Here is a 23431-nt window from a genome sequence, read left to right as displayed (position 1 = left end):
CCGCATCATATGTGTGAACAACACATGCAACCATGGGCAATTGTAAGGCCCTCATCTACGTGTATTTGGTGTTCAAAATTGGTTGCGTTTCAGTTATGAGGACCGACTCCTGTATTTGTCGCAACGATGCGTCACCGGGGTGTCTAGACAGGATTTCTACGCTAATTCTGTCCAGTACACCACCATGTTGTTCTTTGGCATGCTGGTAGAGCACCGAGGTTTGTTTTTGATTATTATAGTCCCTCCAATGTTCGTTTACACGCTCAGCCAAACTTCTTGCCGTTTCACCTATGTATGTCGTGTTTCTGTTTTTACACTCACCATCCATACAGCTTATTTTGTAGACTACATTTCTGGCTTTGCAGTTGGCACCAGGACTATTTTTGCACACAATGCAACTCTCCTCAACACACCTTGTTCTTCTGAAGGGATATGTTTTACATATTATTGATCTAATGGATCTCCATTAGATCAATAATATGTAAAACATATATAAATTAATAAAGGACTGAACCAGTGCGTGTGTTTATTACCGGCATAATGCCTCTCCCAAGGTTTAATTATATATATATATATATATATATATATATATATAAAATTATAATACAGGGTATCAAGAGATACCACCACGCTGAAAAAATAGCAGTCAAATCCTGACTCCAAAACCACAATAAATGTCCGCAAGGCACGATCAGCGAAGACGAAGACCAAATAAACCAGTAAAAATAAGATATTTTTACTGGTTTATTTGGTCTTCGTCTTCGCTAATCGTGCCTTGCGGACATTTATTGTGGTTTTGGAGTCAGGATTTGACTGCTATTTTTTCAGCGTGGTGGTATCTCTTGATACCCTGTATTATAATTTTAAATAATTATTACCTTTGATGGTTTTTATTCCCATGCTGACCACTTGATAAGATCAATATTTTAAATACCGATCTTATCCTTATTTATATAAATAAATATATATATATATATATATATATATATATATATATATATATATATATATATATCATATTTATAACTGTATACGTGTGTTCGTGTATTTATATATGTATATTTACGTACACGTATGCATGTATGTATGTATCTCTCGCTACTTATTTATTTATGTGCATGTTTTCATGTTCAGTTGTGATAAAAACAATTTTACATTAATCTCTTGCGTTACTCTATACTTTTGTAGAGTACAAATTATAAATTATCATTTTCAACCAAGAATAATATAGACAGTGACTTCGAAGTGTCGGCCAGTTAAGTCATTGTCGGACTGCAATGCATTGAAGTTAAACTTGGCTTTATATAGTATTTGTTAAATTAGAATCTTCCTTGGTTTGTGGGTCAGAGACGAGTGGCAATTAGGTTTTAGGGTGGCTGGTGGTAGAAGGTTGTTGTGGAGACAAATTTATGAATTAACTTTGGAGTTATGATATTGTTTAGAATATATTCATGTATGTAGAACATTGTAAGCAGGTATGTATTTTGGGAGTGCTCCCTTCAGAGATTGTCTTTTTGTGGTTCACAAAAAGGATGTAGGCACGTCTAGGATGTACCAATAGTTTCAGTTATATATATATATATATATATATATATATATATATGCGGATGAGGGTCATATACCCAGAGGCCTAAAATAATATATTATAAAATACCCATATTTGAAAGAGAATTGAAGAAATATTTATAAACAAGTAGCCCCTAAATTATGCCTACATAAAATAGAAAGGTTAGAATTTCTATATATTAATAAAATTGTTTATAGAACAACCAACACCTAGAGAAAAACATACAGACCAACAACCTTTACACCTACACACATCATCTGTGAACATCAAAGCACAAGGGAAATAAATTTCTTTACTAAACATACCACGATATGCCAGACTAATAACCCTACCTTCCAAATACAAACAGGAAATGCCCTAAATAACAACAACAACAACAGCAAGTAAAGAAACTGACCAGCTAAAACATACCGCCTTATTTTATGAACACTAAGGGTTCACAAGATAGTTGGCACATCAAAATACTAAGTTTTTAAATAATGGTCTAAACTTTGAAACTTTGACCTTTACATTATCAAAACAAAGGAGTAAATCTTATAAAACTAAAACTACTGGCGTATCCTAGACCTACCTACATCCTTTTATTCGAACCACTAAAAGACAATACGATGACCTGTAGGGAACACATCTAAATATACACATCTGCCTAGAAAGTTCTAGGGAACACATCTAAATATACACATCTGCTTAGAAAGTTCTAGGGAACACATCTAAATATACACATCTGCTTAGAAAGTTCTACATAATGATTAAATTCTAAACAATAACGTAACTACAATTTCAATTAATAAAAAAATCTCCAATACATCTCTCAACCAAAATTCCACCTACAACCTAATTACCACTCCACTCACATCCACGTATCCAAAGAAGATTCTTAACTCAACAAAGACTGTATAAAGCCAAGATTAACTTCAATTCATCACAGTCCGACGACAGCTGAGCTGACCAAATATTCGAAGTCATTGTTTATTATTAAACAATAATATTCTTGTTTAAGTATAATATATATATATATATATATATATATATATATATATATATATATGTGTGTGTGTGTGTGTGTGTGTGTGTGTGTGTATAGAGAGAGAGACTGCATATATATGCATATATATATATATATATATATATATATATATATATATATATATAGGCGTGTGTATATGTGTGACTTTGCATAAGTGCGTATAAACAAATCATATCAGCGTATTTAATACACAGCTCCGGTGTAAATAGTATTTCTTTTGATTGCTTTGCTATTTCCTCAAGACTTCTGTTATTCCATTAAAATTTAGAATGCATTATAGAAATCAACAGCAGTACGTGACTAATATTTTACGAAGCTCGGTATGTTGTAAGGCAAGGATGGCCTCAGTGCGATCTGAACGTAGAATATAAAGAGCCATAACTTAACACAAGTAGCACCTCTATACCATTTTCAGATGATTCTGGTAACTGATGAATACATAAGGAATATTTTCAGCTGTGTATACGAAGTCACACTGTCTCTATCGTAAGATGTATTCGTCTGTATAGGTACATATACGTGTTTAAAATGCGTGTAGTTTAAAAAACATCATTAACATGATTGAGGGAAAAGCGCATATGCTTAGTAGAAGGTGTAGGTGCGTGTTTAAGATGTTTTGCTTTCAATCAAATGGTCATGGCTTTAGTTCCACTGCATGTCAAATTGGGAAAGTCTCTGCTACTATAACCCTGGCCGAAAAATGCTATTAGAGAGATATACTAGACTGAAACTGGTTTCATACATGATTACACACACACACACACACACACACACACACACACACACACACACACACACACACACACACACACACACACACACACACACACACACACACACACGTAGGCACGCACACATATACAAGTATGAATATATGTATATATACGTACATACATTTTGAATTATAAGAAGCTCTAATAAATTAAACATTACTTATGTCACAAACTCATTGTATGTGTTTTGTTTATGCGCTTATTAGCTGCGGGATTGCTTGTTAAAGTGTTAAGAAACTTGGCGTCTTAAAGGGATTTCCCCTGACGCAATCCCACAGGTAATAAGCACGTGAACAAAACACATACATAAATTAAACATTACAAATAACACATACTTAATGTATGTGTTATTTGTAATGTTTAATTTATTATAGCTGCCTATAATTCAAGATCATATATATATATATATATATATGTATATATATATATACATATATATATATATACATATATATATATATATATATATATATATATGTATATATATATATACATATATATATATATATACATACATACATACATATATATATATATATATATATATATATATGTATATATATATATATATATATATGTATATATATATATACATATATATATATATACATATATATATATATATATATATATATATATATATATATATATGTATATATATATATATACATATATATATATATACATACATACATACATATATATATATATATATATATATATATATATATATATATATATATATATATATATATATATATATATATATATATATATATAGCTAGTTATAAAATCTCAAGTAGAGATAGAGTGATAACGTATACTAAACAGTAAAGTGAGAAGCTACATCAAAGTGGCAGATGAATGTTACTACCAGTTTAACCCCTGGCGGATTCTCCACCAGCTGGTTTTCGGTGTAAGCTCTGCACCCTTTATGTACAATACATCGCTTGCAGTGGGGAGCGAACCCCAACTACCCTCAAACACACACACACACACACACACACACACACACACACACACAAACACACACACAATTATGCATATAACATACATATATACGTATGTAAGTGTGCATGGATAATGAATATCAACTTAATTCTAGCTTGGCTAACTTTTGCACAAATCACTAAATCTTTCATTTACCGATTTCTATAATAATATAAGCATTTTTTTGTTTGTTCAGAAAGACCGGCTACATTTAACTGAGGAGACCAAATCAGGTTGAAACACCCTATCTGTCGATCCACCGTCATTCTGAGTGAAGCCCTGTGTTTTTTCAGTACAAAATTCTTTATGAACAATTTCTCAAGAACAACATATCACAGTTAATGCCTTTCTACGTTTGTATTCTCATTATAAATGTTGTACAGATTGTATTATAATCTAAGGTTGTTTCAAGCGCGAGTTATTAATTTAAAGGCGTTTTAAAACTCACTACCGTTAATGAACAGTGAGAAGTTAGTCTGGAATATGAAATTTCAGCTGTGCTAGTTTAATAAGTGAAGAAACGAATCTCTTCAAAAATTTTAATCTGAAGAATCTATTAGAGTAGATGAAAGTGCATTAATATGATTTATAAAAATATGTGACATATTAATATATGTGACATATATACATATGTTACTTGCCGAGGGTGGAGGTAAGGAGAGAGCCCATGACATTCGTAAGTTCAGCGATACCGTTGAGGTTGATGCTGCTAATGTTCTACTTAAGCTGTACGACAACCATTTGCAGGGATTGTTTTCCAGTTTGCCGATATTCTGAAGCCGAATGACTGAGAGTAGCACTTAGTGCCAGTGTCATGTAATGTTGGACACTACATAAGTGCTGAGGGAAGCGAGGAGTAAATCTGGAGGGCTTGAGTGGAGATGGCAATGGAACATCCAGCATAGTAAGGTTACAAAAGACGAGAGGAGACAGTAAGTCCGTTGGCCTCAGAGAGAAAGAGAGAGTGAAATAGTAAGAGGGACATATGTTTAGTACAACCACCACAACAGCTGCAGCAGTGGCGAAGACGACGATGACCACCATCACCACCACCACCATATATATAATGCACATACTTACATACACACAGTCTCACATACATACACACACGTGTGTGTGTGATTGTGTGTATCGTACTTATACATCCAAATTTGACACACATACATCCAAAATGTTTTCAGTGAAATCTGTATTCTATAAAGCACTATCAAAATGGTAGTCTATCAAGATGAAGCAAATTCGTAGAATCAGCTACGATATTCACACAAGATAAGATAATATGGTTTGATCCACCATGCAGAATAATTGTAGTTCAAACGTGGCACAAGAATTCCTAAGCGTGTTAAATACCCGTTTCCTCGTGGCTCATAGTTACTGAAAGCCTTTGATATACATTCTTTTATTGCACACACCTATTCCCATATAAAACAAGTTGATAATCTTTGATAGCTTTATCGAAATGATATGTTTGGCTATGTTTTCTATACATTAAATAGCACAGTGTAAGCAAATATTGTATTTCGATAATTCACAGTTATTATATTAAGAATTATTCTTTAAAAAGTAACTACGGCATTCTCCTGAAGGAGGTTGCCGTGATATTTTTCAAAACTGACAATTTTCCATTACTTTCAATTGCCTTAACAGACAATTAAGAGTATATAGTGAGACTAGACGATAAGCCTGCTTTAAGATCCATCCTACTAAAATTTTTTGTTTGTTTTTGATGTTATCTACTAAAGAGGAAATCAAAGATGTGCTGTTTAAGTCTGTGGATGATACATTACAGGGTTTAGTGTATTAGTTTTTAGAACTAAAACCTAGACAAACCATGAAGAGGCTCTAGTCCCTATTATTATTTCTGCCTAGAGAAAAAACACTTTTATCGAGTTAAGTCGACTAGAAGTCGTAATAGCCGTGCAATTTTTGCCAGAACCCTTAGAAATATGGGAATAATGTATGAGTAATTAATTAGGCTACAAACTGAATGTCTAAGTAAAGAACATTTTTATTTAATCTCTACGCTTTTTGTAGAAAGACATAATGCTTTGTCCAAGTAACAAAGGTACACAAATATCAACCGTTCTTGAAATGATAACTATTGTCGCTAAGTGTAACATAACAAATAGTAAAACCTCTAATTACACTTTTTACAGTCGAAGATGCTATAGAAATTACAGAAGAACTAGAATTAATAGGCAATTTCATATTAATAGCAAAAGAGGTGGGAATGAAATTTTCTTTACATCCTGAATCAATTAAAGTGTTAACATCTTTATTACTTATTATAGCTGTAACAATTAACTTTTCAGTAGAATCTGAAAGAAGTGCAAATATTGTTTAAAAAACGGCGCTTGAAGACTTGTTATCATTACTATTATTATTATTATTATTGTTGTTGTTTTTGTTGTTATTTTTGTGGTTGTTTTTGTTGTTATTATCATTATGTCGGTATACCTCTCAGTGGTGACCCTTTTTTTCCAAAATAAATCACAAAGCAATTCATTAGCAAGGCAACTCTTTATTAATCTCATCGACTCAAAAATAAAAGAAACTATGATCCTTTCAAATAGCAATCAGAAAATTATAATAATTACGCACGCGCACGAACACACACGTACACACACGTACACACACATACGTGCGCGCACACACGCACACACATTGGTTTAATGTAGAAAGACTAAGTTATTAATATATTCAGTAAAATTATTATATAATTTTCATAGATGTTTCTAGAAATATAACATATTACTAAGAATTTCTTATTTTCTTTCCTCGACATGACTTAAAACATTTTGAGTTATTGGAATGTGAAAACTTGCAAATCAGGAGTAACATCAAAAAGTGTGAGCTGAAAAAAAATTATCCATTATTTCAGATTTGCATCACATCTATTTCAATCCATTTATATTCCTTTACACATACGCAAGCTATATTATCTGCTGACAATATGGAAACCAAACGGGATGACCCTCCAGGTTAACGATGCAACTTCTTCTAACTTGTTTTCTTTTACTCTCTATTCCAGAGTATCGGTAGTAGTAAGAATAGTAATTGTAATAGTATCGATAGAATTTGTAACAATTATAGTAATGAAGTAGCATAGCCCCCTTGCACGAACCCATTGGAAAGTCGAAGGAATCGCGGATTAAATTGCAATGCAGACAAGAAATACGTTCAAATGTTTTATTTAATAATTCGAGTTTGCTACCATTCTTGTTCTTGTCTTTATCCTGGAATAAATACTTTTGTAGAGAAAATATACTTCCAACAATTTAATTTGAAGATTTAAACCTGCCGCCATTCCTGCGCTCGATTTCATTTGGATGTTGAGCCGGAATATATGCACGGAGAATGACACTACAGAGGATTAATAAAAACATTTCCAAAGAGAACACATCTTCTTAAGAAATTAATGTATTTTGTGTGATATTTTTTATCGGCACTGTTTCGCTCTATCTTACGTTTCTATATTCCGACTTACCTCCCTTGCATAGCCTTCTCTACGTAAACAAGTGATAATTATTACATCTGTATTAAGTAATTTCAACTGAAGTAGACGTCGAGACTGAAGTTGAAAGAAGTAGGAGGAAGGACGAGGAGACAATTATGAAATCACCGCAATAAACTAGCTCTTTGCAGGTCTTTAAGGTAGATCCCACACGTTTTTTCACTCATGTAATTTGCATCATAACATTTACGATATGAGTGTAAACTAGAAACAATGATAGAATACAATGTCGCTTCAGTTACTTCTGTGCCGTCGAGTCAAACTGATGCCAAACTGATCGGAGCTTCGAGTTATCATCATCAGTATAATCAGCACAAGCATCTATAGCACAAAAGTGAAGGCGCTAGGCTCAGTGGTTAGGGTATTTGGCTCATGATTGTAAGGTCATGAATTCAATTACCGGCGACACGTTGTGTCCTTGAGCAAGACACTTTATTTCACGTTTCTCCAGTCCACTCAGCTGGCAAAAATGAGTAGTACTTGTATTTCAAAGGGCTTACCTTGTCAAATTCTGTATCACGCTGAATCTCCTTGATTCAGCGTCATGCAGACACGCGTACATTAAGGGTGTGCGTGTCTGCGGAGTGCTCAGTCACTTGCACGTTAATTTCCCGTTGATCGAATCAACTGAAATGCTCGTCACCGTAACCGAAAGAGTGCTATAGAATCAAGAGCAATTCTAGTAGCAGGAGTAGGTACAGTAACAACTGTAGCAGCAACAACAACTACAACTACAACAACAGTAGCAACTACAACTTTACCGACAACTGCAGCACTACAAGTTGTACTGCATTTATATTGACTATTAAACTGAAAACACGTTGCGTGTCGGACAAAATGTTTAGTAGCATTGCTTCCAATTCTTTCCGTTCTGATTTCACATCCTGCCGTGGTCAAATTTTCCTTTTATCATTTCGGGGTCGATTAAACAAATAGAAGAGCTGATGTAATTGGCTAACACACACCTCATAAATTCCTGACCTTGTGCCAAAAGTTCAGAGAATTATGTCTTCCTATAGATCAACATTCCTTACTTATATTACTTTTAAAAAGGAGATATATTTCAAATTTAAAATAAAACCAATCTCATTAGCAATCTTATTTATTTTTAGAAGGGCGGGATGTTTCTGTATTATAATCAGTCAATCAATCAATCAATCGATATTAGGGATAAAATGATGGATATAAATGAGTCTGATTAAAATCAATTTACATTAGCAATATTTTACTTCAAGATAGACACAACACAATAGAATTATTAGTGCTACTGATTTATGAGAAAAATAATTGATATACTTTGTATATATTTAAATTATACAATAGTGTTTCACGAGATTTTGTTTATATTTAAATATCACATGGTGTAGTTTAGGGTATTTTAAATAGATTTTAAAAATTCACTAGCGTATTTAGTATATCTGGCGCTTATTTAAAGACACTAACGAGTATCAATATATTTTGCAGATATTTAAAATTGCTATTGCAAATCAATACGTTGAGTATATTTTAAAGTTTCTATTGCGTATTTGAAATCTTGTTCGTATATATTTAAGGAAATTAAATGATTACAATAAATTCTGTAGGCATTTAAGTTCGTTTAGCGCCAGAATCGATATAGCAACAGATTTAATATTTGAAAAACAAAACAAAACAAAAATATTATATCTCATAAAGTTCTAAGTTCAAATCCTTCAAAAACTGAATTTATCACTCCCCTCGATATTGGAGCCGATAAAAAAAAAAAAAAAAAAAAATATATATATATAAAAGCGCCCTTAAACCTATATTAGAAATCAATATATTTTAAGCTATTATACTATATTTTACACATGAATATAAAGTTATTAGTCTCAAATATTGGCACAAGACAAGCAATTTCGAGGTAAGAGCTAGGTAGACCTAGTGCTCAACTATTACTTGTTTTATCGACTCCAATACGACGAAAGGCAAAGTTGACCTCGGTCAGGAATATGGACACAAAACGTAAAGACTGAGGAAATGCCGCTGAGCATTTTGTCCGACACAGTGACGATTCTGCCAGCTCGCGCCTTATAAGTATATACACATGAAGAACTAAAAGCATCTTTAGATCTTTAGCACTCATGTTTAAAGTTATGTACGTATGTATGTACGTATGTATGTATGTATGTATGTATGTATGTATGTATGTATGTGGAGGCGCAATGGCCCAGTGGTTAGGGCAGTGGACACGCGGTCATAGGATCGCGGTTTCGATTCCCAGACCGGGTGTTGTGAGTGTTTATTGAGCGAAAACACCTAAAGCCCCACGAGGCTCCGGCAGGGGATAGTGGCGAACCCTGCTGTACTTTTCCACCACAACTTTCTCTCATTCTTACTTCCTGTTTCTGTTGTGCCTGTAATTCAAAGGATCAGCCTTGTCACACTGTGTCACGTTGAATAATCCCCCGAGAACTACGTCAAGGGCACACGTGTCTGTGGAGTGCTCAGCCACTTGCACGTTAATTTCACGAGCAGGCTGTTCCGTTGATCGGATCAACTGGAACCCTCGATGTCGTAAGCGACGGATTGCCAACAACATGTATATATATATATATATATATATATATATATATATATATATACGGAGAAATAATTCACGAGAAACAATAATGCGTGTGGAGGAAGCTGAGGCTATTTTTGCCAGTGCAGAAACTGGTCCACGTTAGTGCAAATCTATAAATGTGCGTTGGAAGATTGTCTTAGCCTGTTTGCCGTCAGACGGTTGATTACTCTAGTTATTATCAGTGTATTCTGATATTTAGATCAGTGATCTAAATAAGAGTTTTTACTGTTATTTCCAACAGGTAGACAGTTATATATATATATATATATATATATATATATATATATAAATTTTGTTCGTTTTTTGTAATTGTGAAATTTTTTCGCCATGAACGGTTTGTGTTTTTAAACGGAATGTATTTTTTCTGATGTTATATCTGTTCCTGAATGATGTGTAAAGAAATTTTGATTTAAGCATCTTAATGAATTCTTTATACTGAAATATATATTGAAGAAGATAAATATGTTCTTTTGAATTTATACGTTTTTGTGTCGTAACTCCTTTATTATTATTAATATTACCAAAAGGATCGATTCTTGAAGAGTCTGCATATCTTCACTGTCGTTTTTTCTGCTATTTTGGTGATGATTTTTTAAGTTAGCTTACCAATTATTGTTGGTAGTTAATTTATAATATAATGTATATATATATATATATATACGAGTGAGTGGACAAACGAAAGAAGGGTACACAACCAATTTATTGGGAGTTACATGTGTGGATGAAAACAGTTTGATTCAAGTTCGTTGGTACTCTTGAGATTCAAGCGTAATGTTAGTCGTCAACCATTTTGAATTTGAATGGCAGAAGTTGATTGTTATTACCGTGAGGTGGGCTGCAATTGGCCGAAGAAGGTCACGCAGTGTCGTGGTTTGATGTTGGTATATAGGTAACAGTTAATTGGAAAATATCGCTGAGCGAACAGGAAATTGACCACGTGGATGACAGGAAATAAACAACATGGCGATTAGAAATCGGTGGGGTTGTTGCGTGTGGAAGTAGTAAGTAGCGGCATGTGCAAGTATATAGTCCCATATGTGGGTGTATAGATATGCTCATATAGTCTTGCGTGCATGGGTATATTGATGCGAGCGTGCGCATCTGTACATGGGCGCGTACGCACACGTCTTTGCATACGCGCGCGCGCTTGGGCGAACATGCCCGCACACACAGCACACATACACACCCATATGCACACATGCATACACATACAGGCACACATGCATATACATACAGACACACACACACGTGAGTATTCATATTTACAAATGTATATTCACATTTACAAATGTATATTCGCATGCATGTACGAATGCATACTAGCGTGCATCCACACACGCATGCGCGCTCCAGTAAACACGCATAAAACAAGCGCTGGGAAATAGTAAGCGCTGGAAACTGCTAAGCGTTGGGCATTGGTATGCATTAGAGGTTGATAAACGCTGGGGATTGGTAAATGGTGGTTCTACTCATCGGGTTGTTTGCTAGCTATGACCTTGTTGCAGGCGGTGCAGAAATTTGTTTGATGGGCATATCTCTGGTGGCAACAATACGATAAATCGTATCTTTTGTTGATGGATATTGTGGGTTGTTGGAGGATATGCAATTTTTCGTAGAGGCAGAGCTGGTAGCTGGAGACGCCGGGTGAATATGGTGTCGCTCTTTCAACAACAGTCCACTTGATGCTGGGTATTTCGTCTCGCATATCACGCGGTCGACCAGAAACAAAAGTGGATAATGACGAATTGAAAGCCACCGTCGAGTCAGATCCATCTCAAAGTGCCCGTGAATTATCGTTGTTGTTTGGTGTTAGCAAGCAAACAATATTGACTCACCTAGTTCAAATCGGTAAAGTGAAAAAGTTGGATAAGTAAGTTCCACATGAACTCAATGAAAATCAGAAACAGCAACGTCTAGAAGCCTGTATTATGCTACTTTCTCGTCACAAAAATGAATCCTTTTTTAATCGAATTGTAACATGTGATGAGAAATGGATCCAATGCAACAACCGTAAACGTTCAGTACAATGGTTGAACAAAGACGAGCCAACAAAACACAGCCCCAAAAGCAAAATTCCTTAAAAGAAGCTGATGGTTTGTGTTTGGTGGTCTGGTGCAGGTGTGATCCATTATGATTTCTTTAAACCTGACTAATCAATCACGGCCGAAGTATACTGCAGCCAACTGGACCAAATAGTGCAAAAACATACTAAAAACAATCTAGATTAGTCAACAGATCCACTTCTATTTTATTGCAAGACAACACCAGACCACACATCGCAAAAATGACATTGGCGAAACTACAGGAGTTGAAGTTAGAAGTTCTCTGTCATCCACCATACTCACCTGATATTGTCCCCACTGACTACCACTTCTTCCAGAATTTGCATAACTTTTTAATAGTATAAAAATTTAATTCCGACGATACTGTAAAACAGGCCTTCCAAGATTTTATTGACTCTACATTGTCAGGCTTTTACAGTTCCAGGTTGAACAAACTACTGCTGAAATGGCAAAAGTTTTGACAATATGGGTGCATACTTTGATGAATAAAACTGTTCCTTGTATTTATAAAATATTAACTAACTTTATCTTTTCTACAAATTTCATACTTGACGGAAAACTACTACTACTACTACTACTACTACTACTACTACTACTACTACTACTACTACTACTACTATTACTACTGTTGCTGCTGCTGCTACTGCTGTTGCTGCTGCTGCTGCTGCTGCTGCAACTACTACTCAAACAGTCATTGCTTACATTATTCCCTTGCGTAGCGCTAACAGCCTCGACAGCTACAACATAACCAGCATTAGTATCCATTATAGGGACTCCAGCAGCACCACCACCACTAGCGCTACACCCCTGCCATAACCGACAGCACCGCCAAAAGCAACAACTGCAACAACAACCCCATCAGTATCACCGCACCATGGTAAACCCCTCCAGTACCACCACTACCACCACCACCAATACCACCAACACTAACACCACTACCAACACCGACACAACCACATTCTCCTCATTCACAACCGCTCACACCATCACCACCGATGCCTCCACGAATATTTCCTGTGTCAATGTGACCACTACCGCAAGAGACCAAAACTGCAACCGCAGCCACTGCTGCCACGATAAGAATCACAGCAATGAGCGTCAACCCCTAAATTAATACCGCGAAAGCAACCAAAAGCTCTATCGCACAACCATCACCATCACCATCACCATCACCGCTATCATTATCTCTAACAATACTATGAACATCATCAGCATCATCATTATCACTAACAGCAATAACAACCACAATGTGAAACCTCTCATTGTTATATATCTTGCACTTGTTGCCACCAATGAATATTAAATTTGTTTGATGTGTACTCGACGTGTTTGCCTTATAATATGCACTATCAGACCTTGCACATTGCCTTTCATGTGTTAAGTTGTAGCTTTATACCTCACAAATACTGCACATTTATTAGCTTGTTGAGATTGCAGTGCAAGGTGCATGTTACAGCAGTATTTGCATTGCTAATGCAGAAAATATGTATCTACCTGTGCGTGCATGTATGTATGTATGTATGTATGCCTGAATGTGTATGTATATATACATACATACATACATACACATACATACATATAAATAAATAAATATATATACACACACGCATTCACATACATATACGTTCATACATACACACACACACATATATAAATACATATATACATACATATACATACATATATGCATGCATAAACATATATATTTATGCAAATGCATATATGCACATACGTAGATATCTTATGCATATGCATGTCTATATTTACAAATATATTTGTATCAATGCGAGTGTATGTTTCTGTGTCTGTGTGTATAACTTTTTGTGTATTTACGTGTGCTTAAATTCGTATGGACGAGTGTATTTCACCCACCTTGCATGTATTTGAATAGGGATAGTCGAGTAAAACGTGGATGCATGCAGTACTTAGAAAATATATTGAAATGCACTGTATATGCATATATTCACACACACACATATGCTGATAAACAAGTGCGAACGTGCTATCTTAAACAAAGCGCATTCGCATCCATCGGATTTTATATATGAGGATGAAGTAGAGAAAGTAAGTGAAATGGTTCTACTTTAATGGGATAAAACTAAGACAAAAGTAATTCCTGTCGTGATTATTTTGTATTTTTCATTTGTACAAGGAATATATGACCATATTTTCAAAGCAACTTCAAAGACAGTAGTTTAGTAATTTGAGGGAGACTCGACTACCTCCCCCGGCAGTGTCAGATACTGTGTAAATGGTGTCTCTTGATGCTCCATATTTAAAAACTCACTGATAACATTTATATGTGATTTCAGGGTGATTATCTCACAGATGTAAAGCTACCGAAAATTAAGTTGTGATAAGAGGGAGATAGCGCTACTTTGTCGAAGGATGATGACATAAAGGCTTTCTCCTCGACCAAATGTTACTTATGTATTTGCGGTATTTGGGGTTCAGATGTTCTGTGAGAGTATGTAGCATTAAATATTTTCCACTTTATCTGTTTTTAGTTATTTGTTGTGGTTTGTGGTTTTGTGTAATTTTTTGTGTCTGCATGTATGTGTTCGTGTAAACAAACACGTGCATACACACGTAATTTCATTAAAGTTGTCTTGGAATTTTTGCTAGTGCTTCTTCTTGTCAGAATAACTAGACCAGCTTCCATAATTTAGAAATCAATATTAATAAGATCACTGAAATTATATATGAATAAATGTGATTTAAAATCGGAAACGGAGGCTCTAATCTGTGCTGCCCAAGAGCAAGCACTAAGAACAAACTACATAAAATACAGAATAGACAACACTTCAGAAAGTGATAAGGGCTGAATTCGTGGACAAAATGGTGAAACCGTATGGCATATTACCAGCCAATCTACGCCACTAGCCCAGAAAGAATATAAGAGATGCCGCGGCAATATAGTAAGAGAGAGAGAGAGAGAGAGGTAGAGAAAGAGAGAGGGAAACATTACTTTCATTATATAAATTATTAACAATGTTAATTTCGATGTATCCCTTGTGTTTGTATTTTTATGGCAAAGGTAAGAGATTCTTATCTCTCATAACTGGTAAAGATTGGTTTACAAAAGTTATATAAATTTTGTAATGTTTCAGTGTCGGACAAACTTTAGAATTTGTCTACGTATATTGCTTTAAAAATAGGTCTGACCCAATAGACTCATACAATGAGTAAAATAACAGTTATGATTATAAATTAGTATGATGATTTTTTTAGAATTAATGCATTATTGGTATCAAGTACATAATGTTAATTTTACGTGTTTTTGACTACTTCAAATTTCTATCTTTAGAAACTCTTATCATTACGTTTTTTTCCCCTTTGTTTTAAAAAAGCATTAAATTATATATTTGGTGGATGACGAAATTTCCGAATACGTCTCTTGCATAAATTGGAATTTCTTGGATTTTGCTTCGGTATTTTTCCACATTTCAGAAGTATCCCACATTTCAAAATACATCACGAGGGGATTTTCTTCAAACTCCAAAATAAAACTTTTTAATCCATATTTTTCAAGCGTCTACCCACCCCACCTCATTGTGCTTTTGGAGCAGAAACCACACAGCCCATTTTTCTTTTTTGCTGTTTTTTGCCATGTAGTAATCTACATTTTGAAATATTTGTAATTTGTATTTCTACAGAAAATTGTTTTTAGAAAAATTATGCATAAATCAGAATTTATCGCTTTTATTAATTTTAATCTTGAATAAAGTGGTGGAAATTCAAAATAGATTTTTTTTAAATGCGTACTACATATGTTTCAAAATGTGGAATGATATAACATTTAAAATATATATTGTGCAACATATACAGAGCAACCAAATTTAGCTCACAGTTAGATGAGTCATCTTTGTCAAGCAAAGAGACATGTCTGACAGACATCAAGGATATTTTATCTTGCAATAAATACCAGTCTGGGTGATTCTTAGATAAACAAGAGTAACGGAGGAAGAACTGGTTCCACTATAAAATGATATTGAACTGAGGCCACCAAAGTTGAAAAAAATATATCAGGATTTTTTACTATGAAAGGACATTTCTGACTGCTACCATGCACTGTAAAACAAAGTCAAGATGTTCTTTATTGTCTTCCCAACGTCATATTCAGTACAGCGGGGCTTCAGTACATCTGTTTTCTAAGCTAAGTAAAACTAGTCTGAAAATTATTGAACGCGGGGATGTAAGACTTCGTTTTAGTGTTTTTCAGACTGATGTTAGGGAGCTGATATCCGCACACAAAGTATATACCCATCGCAGTAAAAATATGAAAACAACGTAGATACAGGGAGATGTAAATTCGTTCCTTCATATTGTAAAAACAACAAAATATTGGGTTAACTATGTGAAATACAGTTGTTTTGATTTCGCAGTAGTATGGAGGAGTGGCGGGTGATGTGACCTGGGAGTCAAGAGGGAGGCAGTCCGAAAATTTTGTGAACCATCGCTCTAAAGAATATATATATATATATATATATATATATATATATATATATGTTGCGTTCTAAATGGGTATTGCTATGCCTAAAAAGTATCATAATATATAATATATTTTAATATATATTTATGTATGTGTGTGTGCATCTATACTTACATACACGTATGTGTGTGTATATTTACGTGCGGGAGCGTGAACGTATATGCGTGTGTGTTCCTTAATATGGTTAGTGTCTATTTGTCTCATTCTTCTTAGTAGAGTTGTAAAAGGTCAATAGCTAAATCAGAGTGTCCTACCACCGGATGTAGCAGAGAACTTATTTATGTTCCACCCATTAATATATGGAGTGCTATCCTTAGAGTAACAATGTAAGAAGCCTCACACATAATTATTTTTCTCTTGTAATTTTTCTTTTCTCATATTTATACTTATTTTTCTGGAACATAGCCAGATATTACTGGTCATTAGTAAAAGCTAAGATCAAGAATTCTTTGTGGAAAAGGGAAAATGGTGTGTATATATGTTTTTTTAATATCCTTGAATTTTGTAGAAGTGAAATATTAATTATGTCGTCTCAAATGATTATCTGGTCACTAAGTGATTAATTCTATGTTTTTTTGTTTTAATTTTTATATATTTTTTCTTGTGGTTGTCGGTTTCTAACTGAATAACAATTATCAGTTAGTAAATCAGTGTCTTTGGTGTATCACACAAAGCTATGTTGATACTTAGGTACGTAGATAGGTTTCGGCCATGACTGACTCAGGCCATAAAAATATATCGTCTACATATCATTAACTGTATCCATCCTGTGCAGATGACGTAAGTGGAATGTGACCCCCCTGCCCCCCCCAAAAAAAAACAGAAAAGAAAAAAGAAACAAAGAACCATAAGGCTAAATGTTTAGTTATATTTTGTTTCGTTTCTCCAGGCGGCAATGAGTTCAACCCTGTCGTTTGGTTGACTGTGTTTTTTAAGGTCTTCATGTGCATAAAATAAACATTAATCATATACTGTGGTATATTCAATCGATTTCACTACTCTTAACTGAAAATATTTGGGCATCTTGCCAATATGAAAAATCACTGGTTTTCGTTATTAAATGAAAGAGCTATAAATATTGCTTTCTAACAGAGATACTCAACCAAACATATAGGAGTGGGTACAGTCGATTATATCGATCAGCATACTTGACTTAAACTAATATTATCGACCCCAGATGGAAGAATATTATATTCCACTTTTCTACTTCAACAGCTGCTTTATTCCGTTGTTTACTTTTCAACACGTGTGTCAATTTTGATATGTGGTCTTTTCATTTGAACCTACTGTTAATGTCGCTTATTTCGCTCTTGGTTACAGTTGATAGTGTTCTTCTGGAATTTCATAGTAGTTTAACTTATTTTTTTAATGTGTTTGTATTTAATTTTGCTTTCGTAACTGAAATTTCAATCGATTAAAATAAATGTTTTCCTAAGCTAAAATCAATGACTAGTTAGAATCAGAAATTTAAATTGGATCTCCTGTAAAAATTCAATTAATATACTTTTTGTCTGCCTCACTTAGAATTTTAATCCATGAAAATATCCAATGAAATACATCTGAAATTTCACCCCAACCCTAAGTTAATAAAATTGAAAATAAAAAAAAAAAACATAAAATTGTGTGCTTGCTTCATTGATATCTTGAGAACTTTTTGTTTCAACACTGGCATGGGTGTGGTTGTCATAAATTTACAAATTGTTATATACGGATTATTTAAGTGGTTATTTTCTGCTGCCGTGGTTTTTCACTAAAGCAACTCAAATGTTAAATAAGAATATTACATATGATTGCAAAAGCAAAGAAAAAAGGATAAAAAAGATAAAAATCGCAGATATATTTTTTTAAATACAAATATTGTAATCTTTTAAAACAACTCTAATCTGAGGAAAATAAACAACAAATATATACACGATTAAATGAAGGAATCGAGAGAACAAAGCAACAAGAAAACTAAATTCATAAACTAAAATATAAGCAAATAAAATACTGGAAAAATTTCCCTTAATTTCAAAGCTAATTTCTCAAACCTGAGGGCCATTTCCAATATGATTTTCTTTCTTTTCGTTGTTAGTTAACAGATGTATTAATGGATATTTTCAATTTATTCCTTATGGAGAACCTCATGTTCTGCCAAGTCGAGTATCAACTAGCCTGGATTTTTGATTTAAACAAATCATATTTATTATCTGCAATGAAATTCTCTTCCCCGCTTCGTGGCTCCATATTGTTTTTCCATCCATTTTTGTTTACCGTCCATTTTGATTCGCCGCCATATTTCATGCGCCTATTTTCTAATTTTCCAGTTTATTTTTTTTACGTTTTTGACTTTACATATACATTGTACGAATAATTGTACATGTGTTTATATGTGTACGTACCTGTATATAAGTTTAAACATATTGAGAATAATTATTTTTTATTCACTGATACGTTTGATTGACTTTAACATTTCGCCATTATACTTTAAACTTTCTAATATTTTGTGGCGCATAATTACAGGAACGCGCACACGCACACACGCACACAACCACATGCAGATACATATCTGTGTGTATTGTGTTTATGAGTGAGTGGGTGTGTGAACGAATGTGTGGTTAAAAATATTCCATTACTTTGTCCATTTTTTCCAATATAATGTAACACTTAAATGTTTGCTAGATTTCCTATTCGTGTATTTGTTATAATTTGTGACTGGAATGTGTGTATGGACCTTTGTGTGTATACATTCTTGTGTATGTTTAATATTATACATGTGTGTCTCTTCTTGTATCTACCATTATTATAGTTTTAAAATATTTATTTATTGTAGTTAACATTGTGAATCAAATAGGTAGGCATCTAGCAAGACGAAACATAAATTTCTATTAGACTCCATTTACAATTTGTATATGCAGATTATACCATTTCGAATTTTTCTACATACGTATATAAGGAACATTTGTAGATACACAAATAAACCGGTTATTTATATATGATTAGTTTGTTTATTAGTTTATTTCCACATGGAAAAACGCAGAGGTAGAGGCATATCACAACCTTAATATTCCACTAAAATCATCATACACCTAGACGATAACAATTGTAGAAAAAAATGAACAAAATAAGCTAGAAAATTATGGCAACAGCCTTTGTAAGAATAGAAACTACACTAATGAGAAGCATTTAAGGACTTGTAGCCGGTGTATATTTCTGGACAGGGCGATAGGTTATTCGTTTACATTTAGTGCTCTATTTATTTCATAAACAGAGAACAATAACTCGCGAAGCCGATCTGGGTCGGTTTTAAATTTCGACCGTAATGAAATCTAAATAAATAAAGTAAAATAAAACCGACAAAAAGGGCGATCGAGACAGTTTCTATCTGGTCGCACATGCTGCAAGAAATAACAACCAAATAAGTCACTTTCAGTCTCTTTGAAAAAACACGTTGGATAATATAGTCCTGCATACTGGAAAAAAGCGGGATGGTCATGGCTAGGATACATTTCAGTCGTAGTTGATGTGGAAATATACAACCACCTCAATTATAGAAAACGGGAGCATCTAGGAAATCAATAATAACATAGCGCTATAAAATAACCACAACAATAGAAAGCTGAACGATAAGAGCAACAGGGATTACACAACAATAATGGCATAGGTCAAATACATGGATAAGAATAATACAACAGTTCGAATAAGAACAAGAATAACTACAACAACAGCCACAACAACCACAACAACAACAACAACCACAACAGCCACAGTAGCAAGATAACATGAGCGTAAGAAAACATCCAGCAAGTGTATGTTACGAACAGCATTCAAAGTGAAACAAAAAAATGTATGAATATCAATAAAGCAATCAAAGATATCAAGTAACATGACAACAACAGTAACAGAAAGATCAGCAAAAACAGCAGCAATCAACTGGCAATAACAATAAGACAATATAATAAACATAACAAGAAGGAAACAGTTAGAAACAAAATCATTATTAATAACAACAAAAGGGTATTTTAAGAATTAAATAAAGAGTTATTTAGACAACGAAACAGCAAAAATAAGGTGCAAGAAAAGAGATTAAAAACAAGGAAAACTATAACAGATCGAACAATATGACACTAAGACAAATGCAACATTGATCTCACAAAATTACAGAATGTCAATTCTGGCCATAATTTTCCCTATGATTGCATATCTAACTTTTTTATACGCGTGAGCGTATGCGTAAATGCGTGTGTGTATTCTGTTTAAATGAATATTCACACAAACGCCCACGCGCACGCGCACGCATACCTTTTCTCAGTTTCTTTATTTCTCTCTGTCGTTTTGTCGTTTTGTACCGTTCTCTTCATTGGATTCTGCTTTATCCTGGGTTCGCGTGTTTGTGTGTATGTGTGTATGTGTGTGTGCGTGTGTGTATGTGTTTGATTAAATGTGCGTATGATTAAATGAAGCATAGTTACTACGAATTTTTAAATGAAGTAGCCACTTAAAATGTTTCTCACCTCGTACCTTATAGGAAATATACATTATGTGGATGTGTGTGTATACTTCTGTATGTATACACACAAATATATATACCAATCATCTCATTGAGACCTACAGAGATCCCCGAATTCCGAATCTTATTCCACAAGCTTACGACCGCTTTATCCTTTCTCGCATCAAGTCTTCTCGTCTTCAAAAATAGAGAGAAAACCCGACAAATAGATAGAAGCTCCATAGCATATAGCTATAAAAAAATCTAGCACTTTTTAACCGCGCTCAAAGACGATGAAACACATTTTCCCATATCAACAACACCACAACAATCACAAAAACTAAGTAACAGTACCTGATCACCCGAAAGTCTTTGCTGCACATTTTAAATCATTTGAAAACCTTGTAGTGCACGTTACTCAAGGAAAACGGGTGATTGACTTCCCAATCACTTTTGCGAAAATATTCGAAGCAGACTAGCTGCATGCTTGGCTGTGACGGTAACCACTTCCACCCGACAGGAGAGTTTATTACCTAATTATCTGTTTGCACACCATGGATTCTCGGAATCAAGAAAACGAAAAGAATACAGTTTAATATACTTGGTTCTTAGAACCATGGAACCTCGAGTTGAATGAACGTTTCTCTGTCTTGAATTTAATAATGCCAGTTTTAGCCTTCATTTCACCCCAAATACTTAAACTTTTCACTCCATCTCGTGCTTACGCTCGTATTTTCCTCTTTTCTTCATCTCTCACAGAGATTTCCTCTTCTGCTACTTCTTTTCTGGGTATGTAAGCCCGCGTTGATTTGCATTTCCCCTCAAATGCAACCAGTCGCTTAATCATGAGTGATTTAAACCTCTACTGCATTTCGTTTGTTTTTCCACTTGTCACATTAACCTTTAAGAATGACTGTACGAAACATTGGATTATCTCGTCTCCTTGGCAATTTACTGGCACTCTTTCTATATAGTATAAACTACACATACATACATACATACATATATATATATATATATATATATATATATATATATATATATATATATATATATATATATGTATGTATATTCTTTTCTTTTCTTTGTTTCAGTCATTTGACTGCGGCCATGCGGGAGCACCGCCTTTATTTATATATATATATATATATATATACACATTCACACATATATATGTGATATTTATGCATGTGTGTATCTATAATATATATACATATATATGTATATATATGTATTATATATATATATATATATATATATATATACATACCCCGCCACCCTACCCCTTCGTCGGAGGATCCTACGGGCCTTCCGTCGCCTCCAGCTCGATCCCACTACCCACCCCATTTTCCCCAACCCACCCCTATCCGCTTTCAAACGCGCCCGCAACCTACGCGATCTACTGGTCCGCAGTACCTTCTCCTCTTCCTCCCCACCCCCACCCGGCTCCTTCCCGTGCTCCAGATCCCGCTGTCACACCTGCCCCTTCATCACCAACACTACCTCTGTCACCGGATCGAACCTACAAACACTTCACATTCCACACAGTTTCACCTGCACCTCCTCCAACCTTATTTACTGCATCAAATGTACCCTATGCAACCAACTCTACGTGGGGCAGACGGGCCGCCGGCTGGCCGACCGTTTCACCGAACACCTAAGGGACGTTCGGCTAGGTTCGGACTCCCCTGTCGGCCGTCACTTCCAACTGCCCAACCACTCTCCCTCTAACATCTCCGTTTTTGGCCTCGCCCTGCACCATGGGTCCACTCCCTCGCGACTCCACTTGGAGCAACGCTACATTTTCAACCTTAATTCTTCTTTCCCCTTCGGACTCAACACAGCCTTCTCTTCCTTATGACTCTCCCCTTTACGTCCCTGCAACACTTTACATAATTTCTTTTTTTTTTTTTTTTTTTTAACCCCCCCCCCTCGTCCCCCTTACATTATATC

This window comes from Octopus bimaculoides, chromosome 2, assembly GCF_046866305.1.
Source record: "Octopus bimaculoides isolate indiv1 chromosome 2, ASM4686630v1, whole genome shotgun sequence".
NCBI lineage: Eukaryota > Metazoa > Mollusca > Cephalopoda > Octopoda > Octopodidae > Octopus > Octopus bimaculoides.
The sequence above is the reverse complement of the archived record's forward strand: the minus strand, read 5'-3'. Positions refer to the sequence as shown.